Raw genomic sequence first — 10,000 nt, 5'->3', positions numbered from 1 at the left:
ATTCCCCCGAGAGCCCACGAGGGCATAGCCGCCGCGAAGCAAGCGAGAGAAACCCCCGACGGAAAAAGGAACCCTGGATCCGCTCTCGAAGGCAAACACGGAGCCCTCGCTGTGATTCGGCCGCCCGGGAGTCCTTCGCCGGGATGCCGCCTCGCTCCGCCCGCCTTTCTTATTCTTTCCGTTCTTTGACTCGTTCTCGCGTGCATGATGGATTTTGTTTGTGATCCCTGCGCTTGTCGTTTGCTATTCTCTTTTCTTCTTTGTTGCACTTTTTTTTTTACTCTCGTGGGGGGCATAAGAGGTAGATATTTTTAATTTTCTCCTCGCGCTTTACCTGCGATCATTTCTTTTTCTTTCTCTCACATTATGTTCTTCTTTTTGCACGTTTTTTACTCATTGCTTGCAAGCAGAACCTCCCAATGCGTCCCCGAAGCCTTCACGCTCAAGCGCTCGTTCTCAAGCGGCTTTTTGGGTGTCTGTTTCCGCGCTGCTTGTTGAAAGGCGACACGGTTGGTGGTAGCGACACCCCCCTCCCCTCCCCTCCCCACACACGCCTTTTTTCTCACTATCCACACTTCTTTCCTTTCCCCCCCACCCCCCACCCCACCCCTATCCTCTCCACACTTTCACCTGCAGCCGAACCTTACCTGTGTTTTCCGTCTCGGGTGTCACATCACGCGGATGTCGCCGCGGGTGCTGTGGGGGAGGCTAGGGGAGGAGGGGAAGGGGAGAGAGAAACGGGAAGGAGGTAAGGTCTGGGACTGATGTAGAATGTAAGTTGGGGGGGGGAGAGAGCGTTGTGGATGTGGGGAGGAAAGAGTCGTGGGGAAATAGGTCGTCGTCGTGGGAGGAAAGAGTCGTGGGGAGATGGGTCTTCGTCGTGGGGAGGAAAGGGTGGCTGGTGGAACGGAGGGATTAATCTAATAGAAATCAGCCAGGAAGATGGAAGGTGTGATGGAGGCCGTGGCGGGAATAGATATTGGGGAGGGATCGATGGGGCGGCCCCATTTATGGGATGGAGGAGAGGTGAGAGATCGTGGGACTTGACCCGTGTGTAATGAACTCAGGCGGTGGAAGGATGGAGGAGGATCAGAGTGGAAGGACGGAGGGTGAAGGGGAGAGAAGAAGGGAATGAGAGAGAGAGAGAGAGAGAGAGATGGGACGACGATTGGTGAAGAGAAACAAAGGGAAAGGTTGCAACGAGGGGAAAGAGAGAGAGAGGAAAGGACGAAGGAAGGGGAGAGGCAAAGGAGAATGAAAGAGAGATAAGAGAGGAGGAATCAGGAGAGAGAAAATGCTGGGGTGAAGATTGGCTTTGGCCGAGATCGGGAGGAAAATGATAGGATTGAGTTGATAGGGAGTGAGCGAGCAGGAGGAAAGGCGGTGGGCGGGCGCGGCGGGGCTCGGCGTTGCTGTGCGTCGCGGAAATGGGCGTGGAGGCTGGTGGCTGCAGAGGGCAACGATACGGAAGGGGCTCGAGGACGAGGCTGTGCCCGTGGTCCAGTGGGTCCATTTTGAGGGCGAGAGCGTGTGGCTGGCGGAGAGAGCGGCTGCGTCGGGCGGCTGGGCGCAGGCAGGGAACAGGCTGGGATAACACATGTGGCTTAATAGTGCGGAAAACTTGATGGGCTGTTGGAGAGGGGCTATGGGGCGCGGCTGAAGGGTGGGGGACTGCAGGCGGAAACCGGGTCATCGGGCGGGGGGCGTGAAAGGGGTTGGTGCATAGTGATGGCCTTGCATGTAGGATTTTGTAGTGGTGGGCGTGCGCGCGGGTTTACTTATGCTATGGCGGGCGTGCGCGCGGTTGTGATGGAAACACAGTTGGTGGATTTTAATATGATATGAATAGCATGCCATGGTCTGACTTGATTTTTGATATGTACAGTATATGCCGTTCGCATATATGTTTGTATAAGCGTGGATATGCGTTTGTGTATGCTGTATTGGTCCCGGAAATGGGTTTGCGTATTGCCCTGGTGGACTTAGAAGTGGACTGGTGATTGTAGAAGTGAATTTGTGTATGCCGAAGTGGGCGTGGAAATGGGTTTGACTTTGAAGATGTGTCAAGGAAGTGGGATTGTACGTGGCAGTGAGTTTGCATATGCAGAGGTGGGCGTGCATGCGGGTTTGACTGTGCGATGGTGGGCGTGGGCACGGCATTGATTACGCGCGAGGAGGCTCTCCTGGCGCAACCTGGTGACCCGCAGGGCACAGGAGGAAGCAGGGAAGCAAGACAAACATTTGTGCTCTTTTAATTAAGTTTTCGTTGGTATTTGATGCGTAAACATCATCCCTGCGCGTAAAGAAGGTTCTCTCGGATATTTACACTTTCTGTTTGACTCTCGTATAATTTTTATTGGGGGAGGTGGGGTAGCAGCGGCTGGGGGGAGGCGGGTAGGGAAGAATTGGGCTTGGGGTGATGATAGGAAGATTGGGTGTGGAGGAAATGATAATGAGGGAGGTAGAAGGAGGGGAGTTAGAGAGGGAAGGGATTTAGAGAGAGAATTGAGGTTAGAGGGAGAGTGGGGTTAGAAAGAGAGAAGGAAAATAATAGTGAAGATTAGGGAGAGGAACAGAGAGAGAGAGAAACAAACAAACAGTGTTTCGAGTTGGCCTATGCGATAAAGATGAACTTGTGGACGATGAACTTTGTCGGAGAGAGAGAAGGGCGGGGCGTGAGACGGAAAAAAAGCTCGACTTCATTTCCAGTACAACTCAAGAAGGTGTGCATATTTAATCTTCCTCATGGCAATGTACAAGCAAGTGTTTATCTTCTTGATTCGCAATACTTCTTTACTGCTTACTACGCCGGTACATCTGCCTGCTGATGTGCTCATCCACTTCCGCTGTCTGGCCGTTGCGTCTGCTATTGCATCGCAGGATCCGTCCGCGGCGATGGAGTCCCCCCCCCCCCCCTGCCACTCGCACAGGAGGAAGGTGGCAGAGGGGGCCGGGGGAGGGGAGGCGCTCCGCATGCTTTTGTGATTAAACGCGGGTCGCTGGCGGGGTATGGTCTCGGAAGGGGAAGGGGAAAGGGGGAGAGTAGAGAGTAGAGAAGAGGAGGGGAAGGGAGGGGGTGGGTGAGTATGAAGAAAGAAGAGGTGGGGGAAGGCGGACGGGAAATATTTCGATTTATCTGACTGTCATGGTCTACTTAGGAAGGGACGAACTCATTTTTCATTATTTTCTAATGTTCTGTCATGAGTTTCATATATATATATATATATATATATATATATATATATATATATATATATATATATATATATATATACATGTGTATATATATATATATATATATATATATATATATATATATTACACAATATATTGCACAATATATATATGTGTATGTATGTAAGTATGCATGTATATAACTTGCTTGGTTCGTTTGATTTATGAACATTTTAAGTAATTTAAAAGAAGAGATGATGTGACAAGCGAAGATTGAAACTTCGTATCATTCGTATTTGTGTCAGTTGCCAGAACTAGACGATACAGGTACATCTTGATTCCTTACCAACTCCATTTTCTTCTTGCAGGCCCATAAGGTGATCTGAGGAGAGGGTCTGTACCCACCCTTCCCCACCCGCCCACCCACCCACCTTCCCAGCGCCCGTAAACTCTCAGGTAAGTGGCCCGCCTGCCCGCCGCGCTCCCACTTGGCAAGCGTCGTGTGTACGGGCGGTCTGTGCGAGGGAACTTTGGTACCCACGCCGTGTGCATACCTCTTCACTTTTCTCCTTCCGTGTGTCTTCCTTATTCACTCCTGCGTTCCTCTCCACGTCCCCTTTCACCTTTTATTCTTCCCTTTTGATGTACTGCTATTCTGCCGTCTGTAGTCCACCTATTAGATTTATTCATGCCTAAACACACGCGCACGCGCGCGTACACATACCCACACTCATACGCGCGCGTACACACGCGCACGCACCCCCCCCTCTCCACACACTCTCTCTCTCTCTCTCTCTCTCTCTCTCTCTCTCTCTCTCTCTCTCTCTCTCTCTCTCTCTCTCCTCTCTCTCTCTCTCTCTCTCTCTCTCTCTCTCTCTCTTTCTTTTTCCCTTTCTCTTTCTCTCTTTGTCTCTTTCTCTTTTTCTCTTTCTCTTTCGCTCGCTCGCGCGCATACATACCTACATAGATACATACCTACATGGATGCATACATATACATACATACATGCATACATACATACATACATACATACATACAGACAGACAGACACATGCTTACATACACATGCTTACATACACACATGCATACATATACACATACATACATACATACATATGCCTATTGCTGTATAAACACACACAGATAATAAGTATATGCAATACATTCAGCAAAGAATTTTAATGGTCTCTGAAGGGAGTGCATACTAGTTTGTTCCTGCCTGCCAGCCTGATATTTATGCATAAAGTGGACATTCAAGCAAGCATTATCGTCGGGATTTTGTTGTTGTTGTTGACTTTCATGGATGCAGATGGACTTGTTCAGTCATCGTCTGTATTGTTCGTTATTATGGATGTAACTTCGCGGTCATGAGAGAGAGAGAGAGAGAGAGAGAGAGAGAGAGAGAGAGAGAGAGAGAGAGAGAGAGAGAGAGAGAGAGAGAGAGAGAGAGAGAGAGGAGGGGGTGAGGTATATAGGTGAGAGAGAGAGAGAGGGGTGGGGGGTGGGAGGGAAATAGGGGAGGGAGGGTCCATACGTGTGTCTGTCTCCTTCTCTGTGTGCGTTTCCATATATGCACATATATGCTTATATGCTCCACGTAAATAAATATGGAGGAAGAGTTGAACAGACTGCCTGGGATATTTTTACTCCGTTGTGTCGGTTCGTGTTGCTGGTTTGCTGCCTTCTGTAAGTCCCTTGTTTACGGTAGAAAATGCAGCTCACTTTCATTTGCACTTTTTTTTTCTTTCTTTTCTTTTTTCCAGTTAATCAGTTTCACAGTATCTTCGCTGTTTTGCATGTAGGTGATAACGAGGTGGTGGTGATTTTTTTTTTTTTTACAGGATAAAATTACAATACACATAAAAGTTTTTTTTTAATGGATTTTTGTATTTATTTGTCTGTGGTTATTTATGTGTACATGTTTATCGGTAATGATGTACTGGGATGAAACCAGGCGATGGCATCACATTTGCAACGTTCGCTAATTAAGATGTAAATTTTAATTAGTTATTCCCGGGTGCTCAGCAGACAAGGGGTCGGGTTAAGGGGAGCGCGAAGTCAAATTATTGAGACAAGTGCGCGGAGATATGCGACGTGCGTGCAATATGGGCGGCGCCTTTTCCTCGTCTGTCTCGAGCCTTATCAAGGGCGGTGGCGTGACCGGGGGGGGGGGGCGTGCTTGGAGACCAGTGTTTGGGAAAATAGTAGAAGGCTAAGCGCAGGTAATGGGACGCACGAGTGATGGAAAGTGTGTGTGTGTGTGTGTGTGTACTCGCGCTTGCATGCGTACGCGTATGTACGGCAGTGTCCGTTATTATGCATGCTTATTTGTTTAATTTGTTTTGCTTTGATAGAGCATAGATGGAAAAAGTGGTGGATGATGTTTGCAGCCACGGTTCGATGATGGTTGAAAAAGGGACAGAGGAAGAGAGTCTGGGGATAGTCTCTCTCTCTCACACACACACACGCACACATACACACACACACACACACACACACACACACACACACACACACACACACACACACACACACACACACACACACACACACACACACACACACACACACTCAAACACACACACACACACTCAAACACACACACACACACTCAAACACACACACACACACACTCAAACACACACACACACACACTCAAACACACACACACACACACTCAAACACACACACACACACACTCAAACACACACACACACACTCAAACACACACACACACACTCAAACACACACACACACACACACACACACACACACACACACACACACACACACACACACACACACACACACACACACGCACGCATACATACACAGATTGTGTTTTACCTGTCCGTGAAACCAGTACGCTAGTCTGCACAACACGTACAGACAGCGTTATCTTCGACTGCCGCTCCTCAAACCCGAGCAGAGCGAGTACGGTGAGTAGGCGAGGCGTCCTTGTCGGGCGCGGGCGTGATAGAGTGCGAGGGCGTGGCAGCGGCGGCGGCGGCATCCTCGGGCGTGGGCATTACGTGAGAATGTTTGCATGCAGCGAGAGGCAGGTGAGCCGTTACCTGCGCGGGCCGGGACAGCCTCGCTTCCTCACGTGTCACTCGCTGGGGTCTCTGGGGAGAGGTGGGGGGGGGGAAGAGGAAGAGAATGGGGGGCTGGGGAGGAGAGGCGGGGGGGCGAGAGAAGGGAACATGAAGGAGGAATGGATGGGGGAGTTGGGGAAGGGGTGGGGAGATAATGGGGAAGGGGAGGGGAAGGAGAAAGGGAAGAGGGGGAGGTGGTAGGGGAAGGGTTAGATGCCGGTTCGTGGTTCTCGGGGCTCGACTGCTCTCTCCGAGTTCTTGAGGGAGGAATAATGTGGTTCTGGATCTTTGCGCGAGGGGGAGTTGCTGGGGCGCGGGGTGCAAGAACGCGGATTAATCAATTGTTTTATTTTCCTTGGTGTTGTCTTTGTTCGAAACGGCCGAACGGAGGGAAGGCGTGGAAGGGGAGGAAGTGCCGAGTGTTGACATCCGGGATTGCTTCTTGGCGGACAGGTGGCTCCCCCGCCGGATTTCCCCGAGTAAATACAGGCCGTGGTGGAGGAGGGGGTGGAGGAGGTGGAGGTGGAGGAGGAGGCGGGGTAGGTGTAGGCGGAGGAGGATGAGGAAGAGGTGGTTTGAGATGAAGGTGGTGGAGGAAAAGGAATGATAAGAAAAGAGGAATAAAAGGAAGAGGAGAGAAGAGGAGGAGGCAGCGCTGGGCTCGCTCGGGGTCGAGGTAACGCGCCCTTAGTCTCTTGGCCGCACATTCTGCCTCCCATTGCAGACCTCTTTGCATTATACGTACATATTTTCCACTTGTAACTTTGATTATAATTCTTGGCATTTTTATATATTTTCCTCTCTTCTTCCATTGTTTCCTCTCCCTTTATTTCTCTCATTTCCATCTTCACGTCGCCATTTACCCCGTCTCACTTATTTCCCATCAGCGATAAATTCTACCGTCGAATCCTCCCCGGGCGGTTATGTAATTAACCTGTTAATTAGCTTTGTCTCACCTGAGTTGCGCGTGTAATCAGTCCTCCTTAGCGCCCGTGCGAAAGAAATGAAGACGACGGCGAGGAAAGGCGGCGGAACTCTTTGGCTCCGGGTTGCCTATCGACGGCCGCCGGAGAGGGAGGGGGTGACGTGAACGGGAGTGACGTTGCGATGGCGCGGGGAGAGTGACGTAAATGTGACGTCGCGAGGGAGACGGGGGGTCGTTGCCAAGAGGTGTGGTCGTACCTGGGCTTCTCCGTCACGGTGTACGACTTGGATGGCATGGCATGGTGGAATGATGGAGGGGGAAGGGGAGGGGAAAGGGGCGCAGGGAGGGAGACAAGAGGGAAAGAGAGGGGAATGGACAGGGTGGAAAAGGGAATGGGGAAGGGAGAGGGGAGGGGAGGAAAGGAGGGAAAGGGAGGGGGGGAGGAAAGAGGGGGTAAAAAGAGAGGTAGAGGAAGGAGGTAAAGAGTGGGGCAAGGGAAAAAAGGGAAAGAGAGAGGAAAAAGGGAAAAGGGGGAAAGGAAGAGAGGAGAGGAAAAAGGGAAAAGGGGATAAGAGAGAGGGGAGAGGAAAAAGGGAAAAAGTAGAGGTAAGGAGAAAAGGGATAAAGAGAGAGTGAGAAAAGTGGAAGAGGAAAGGAGAAAAAGGGAAGAGAGAAAAGGGGAGTGGCATTAGAGTCCGACACATACGTGAGACGCCTTTCTCTCCCTTTGATTCATCTGTCATTTTGTTCATTTATTTTATCTTTTTTCCCACATCCCTTTATCTTCTCTTCATCCTCATCCTTTTGTTCCCGTTCAAGTTCGTCCTTTATCTTCTGTCCTCATCGTCCTCCTCCACCTCTTTCACTCGTTTCATTTCTTTGTTTTGCCGTCTCTTGTTTCATTGTTTATGTTTTGCGCCTCGGGTGATTCCCCAGGTTCAAATGGGAGGGATGCGCTTCAGGTGATATAATTGCAGGAAGTTGATTAAAAACTTGCCCTGGCGTCTTTGATGCAAGAAGGACATCTGGGGCGGAGGATGGGGTCGAGAATTACCCTTTTCTCAGCTGTGACGATGGTGGTCCACCCACCCGTCTCTATTTTTTTCTGTCTTGCTTTTTCTTTCTCGTTTCGTCTCTCCCATTTTCTCTACTATTTCTTATCTTTTTTTTACGTCTTCTCTCCCATTTTATCTTCAATTTCGTCTCATTTTCACTTCTATCCCTTTTTCTCTTCTCTTTCCTCTCCTTTCTTAGTCAACTATTCTCTCCGATTTTCTCTTCTCTACTCTCCTTTCTTAGTCAACTATTCTCTCCTATTTTCTCCTCTCTCCTCTCCTTTTCACCGCTTGTCTTATTTTCTCTCTTCTCTCCTCTCCTTTCTTTCTCATCTCTTCTCTCTTCTCCTTTCTTTCTCATATCTTCTCTCCTAGTTTCCCTTCTCTCACCCTTTTCTCCCATTTTCTCTTATCTCTCCTCTCCTCTCCTTCATTCCCACTCCCTCCACTCTTTCCTTCTTTCCTTTCCTTTATTTGTCTCTTTGCTACCACAGTCATCCACTTTCTTCTCTTATACGTATTTTTACTCTTCAATTCCATTCGTTTCTTATCACTTTATTTTCCTTGGTCTTTTAACTTCACTGCTTCTTCCATTACCCTTCATCCTTTGCCTCCTTCTTCATCTTCTCCTTTATTTCTATCCTCCTCCTCCAGCTCCTCTTCCGTTCCCTCTTAACCCGCAATCCCCCCTCCCTCTCCTCCAGACTAAATAATTGAATGACGATGAAAGGCGCCGTTATTGGGATTTACAGGGATTTCGGGGGATTTCTCAAACTTGCGGTATCGCAGTATTCGACGTAATCCGCGTGTCGATCTGGCGGGAGTCCTTCAGGGATCCGTCGGTGGCGCTGCCTTCCTCAAATCTCCTTCCTAAAGTCGATCCTCCTCCTCTTCTTCTTCTTCTTTTTCTTCCTCCTTTTCCTCCTCCTCTTCCTCCTCCATCCCATTCCTCCTGCTCCCCCTTGCTTTTCGTTCGCCCTCCTTTCTCCTTCTCCCTCCTCCTTCCTCTCTCCTCCCTTTTGCCTCTCCTCCTCCCTCCCCTTCTTTCCTCCTCCCTCCTCCTCCGACGCTGGACTCCTCACCTTATCCTTCCTTGCTTTTTGCTTTGTCAAATACTCTTTCTTCATTTTTCTTTCAGTATTTCTCTTCTTCCTCCTTTTTCTTTTATTTGATTTTACGTTTGTTTCCTTTCACTTGCCCTGTTTTTTTTCTTGTACTGTTTTCTCTTTCATTTTCATGCATTTTTTCCCCTTCTGTTTCTGCTTGTTTGGCTCTTGGCTGTCATTTTGTTTCATCTCCATTTTCTTCGTACTCTTTCGTATAGCTTTTGTCCGCAGAATTTATAGCAGTTCTTTCTGTATTTTTTTAATGTTGCACAATGTTCTCGTACTTTTTGTCTTTCTTCATAAGTCTCCTTTCCTACTTTCATCTTTGATATTTTTGTCATTTTCGCATTTTTAAGGATTTATACGGCTCTCTCCTCCCTTTACCCATTTTGTTCAGTATTTCTTCCTCGTCTACGCTTTTCTCTCTCTCCTGCCACTCTCTCCTCTTCCTTTTGATACTCCACTTTTCCCGCTCCCTTCCTTTCTTGGCTTTCTCCCATTTCTCCCCTTTCTACGTTATCTCCCCCCTCTTCCCCCTGCCCTCCCTTTCATTCTCTCTCTTTCCTCTTCCCCCTCTTCCTCCTTTTCATTCTCTGTCTCCTATTTCCCCTCTCTCTCACTTCATTCTCCTCTACTTTTCTCCCC

At 49.0% G+C, this 10,000-nt stretch overlaps 1 protein-coding gene across 1 annotated transcript in view; it reads left to right on the top strand.

Annotated features, from left to right (window-relative positions):
* The window catches only part of mub (poly(rC)-binding protein mub), a gene marked incomplete in the record, with an annotated part of 523,509 nt that overhangs the window by 291,267 nt on the left and 222,242 nt on the right, over window positions 1–10,000 (top strand). The window contains 1 exon segment of the mRNA XM_070113255.1: window positions 3,543–3,630.

The sequence above is a fragment of the Penaeus vannamei genome, chromosome 34 (assembly GCF_042767895.1).
Source record: "Penaeus vannamei isolate JL-2024 chromosome 34, ASM4276789v1, whole genome shotgun sequence".
Classification (NCBI taxonomy): domain Eukaryota; kingdom Metazoa; phylum Arthropoda; class Malacostraca; order Decapoda; family Penaeidae; genus Penaeus; species Penaeus vannamei.
The sequence above is the reverse complement of the archived record's forward strand: the minus strand, read 5'-3'. Positions and strand labels throughout refer to the sequence as shown.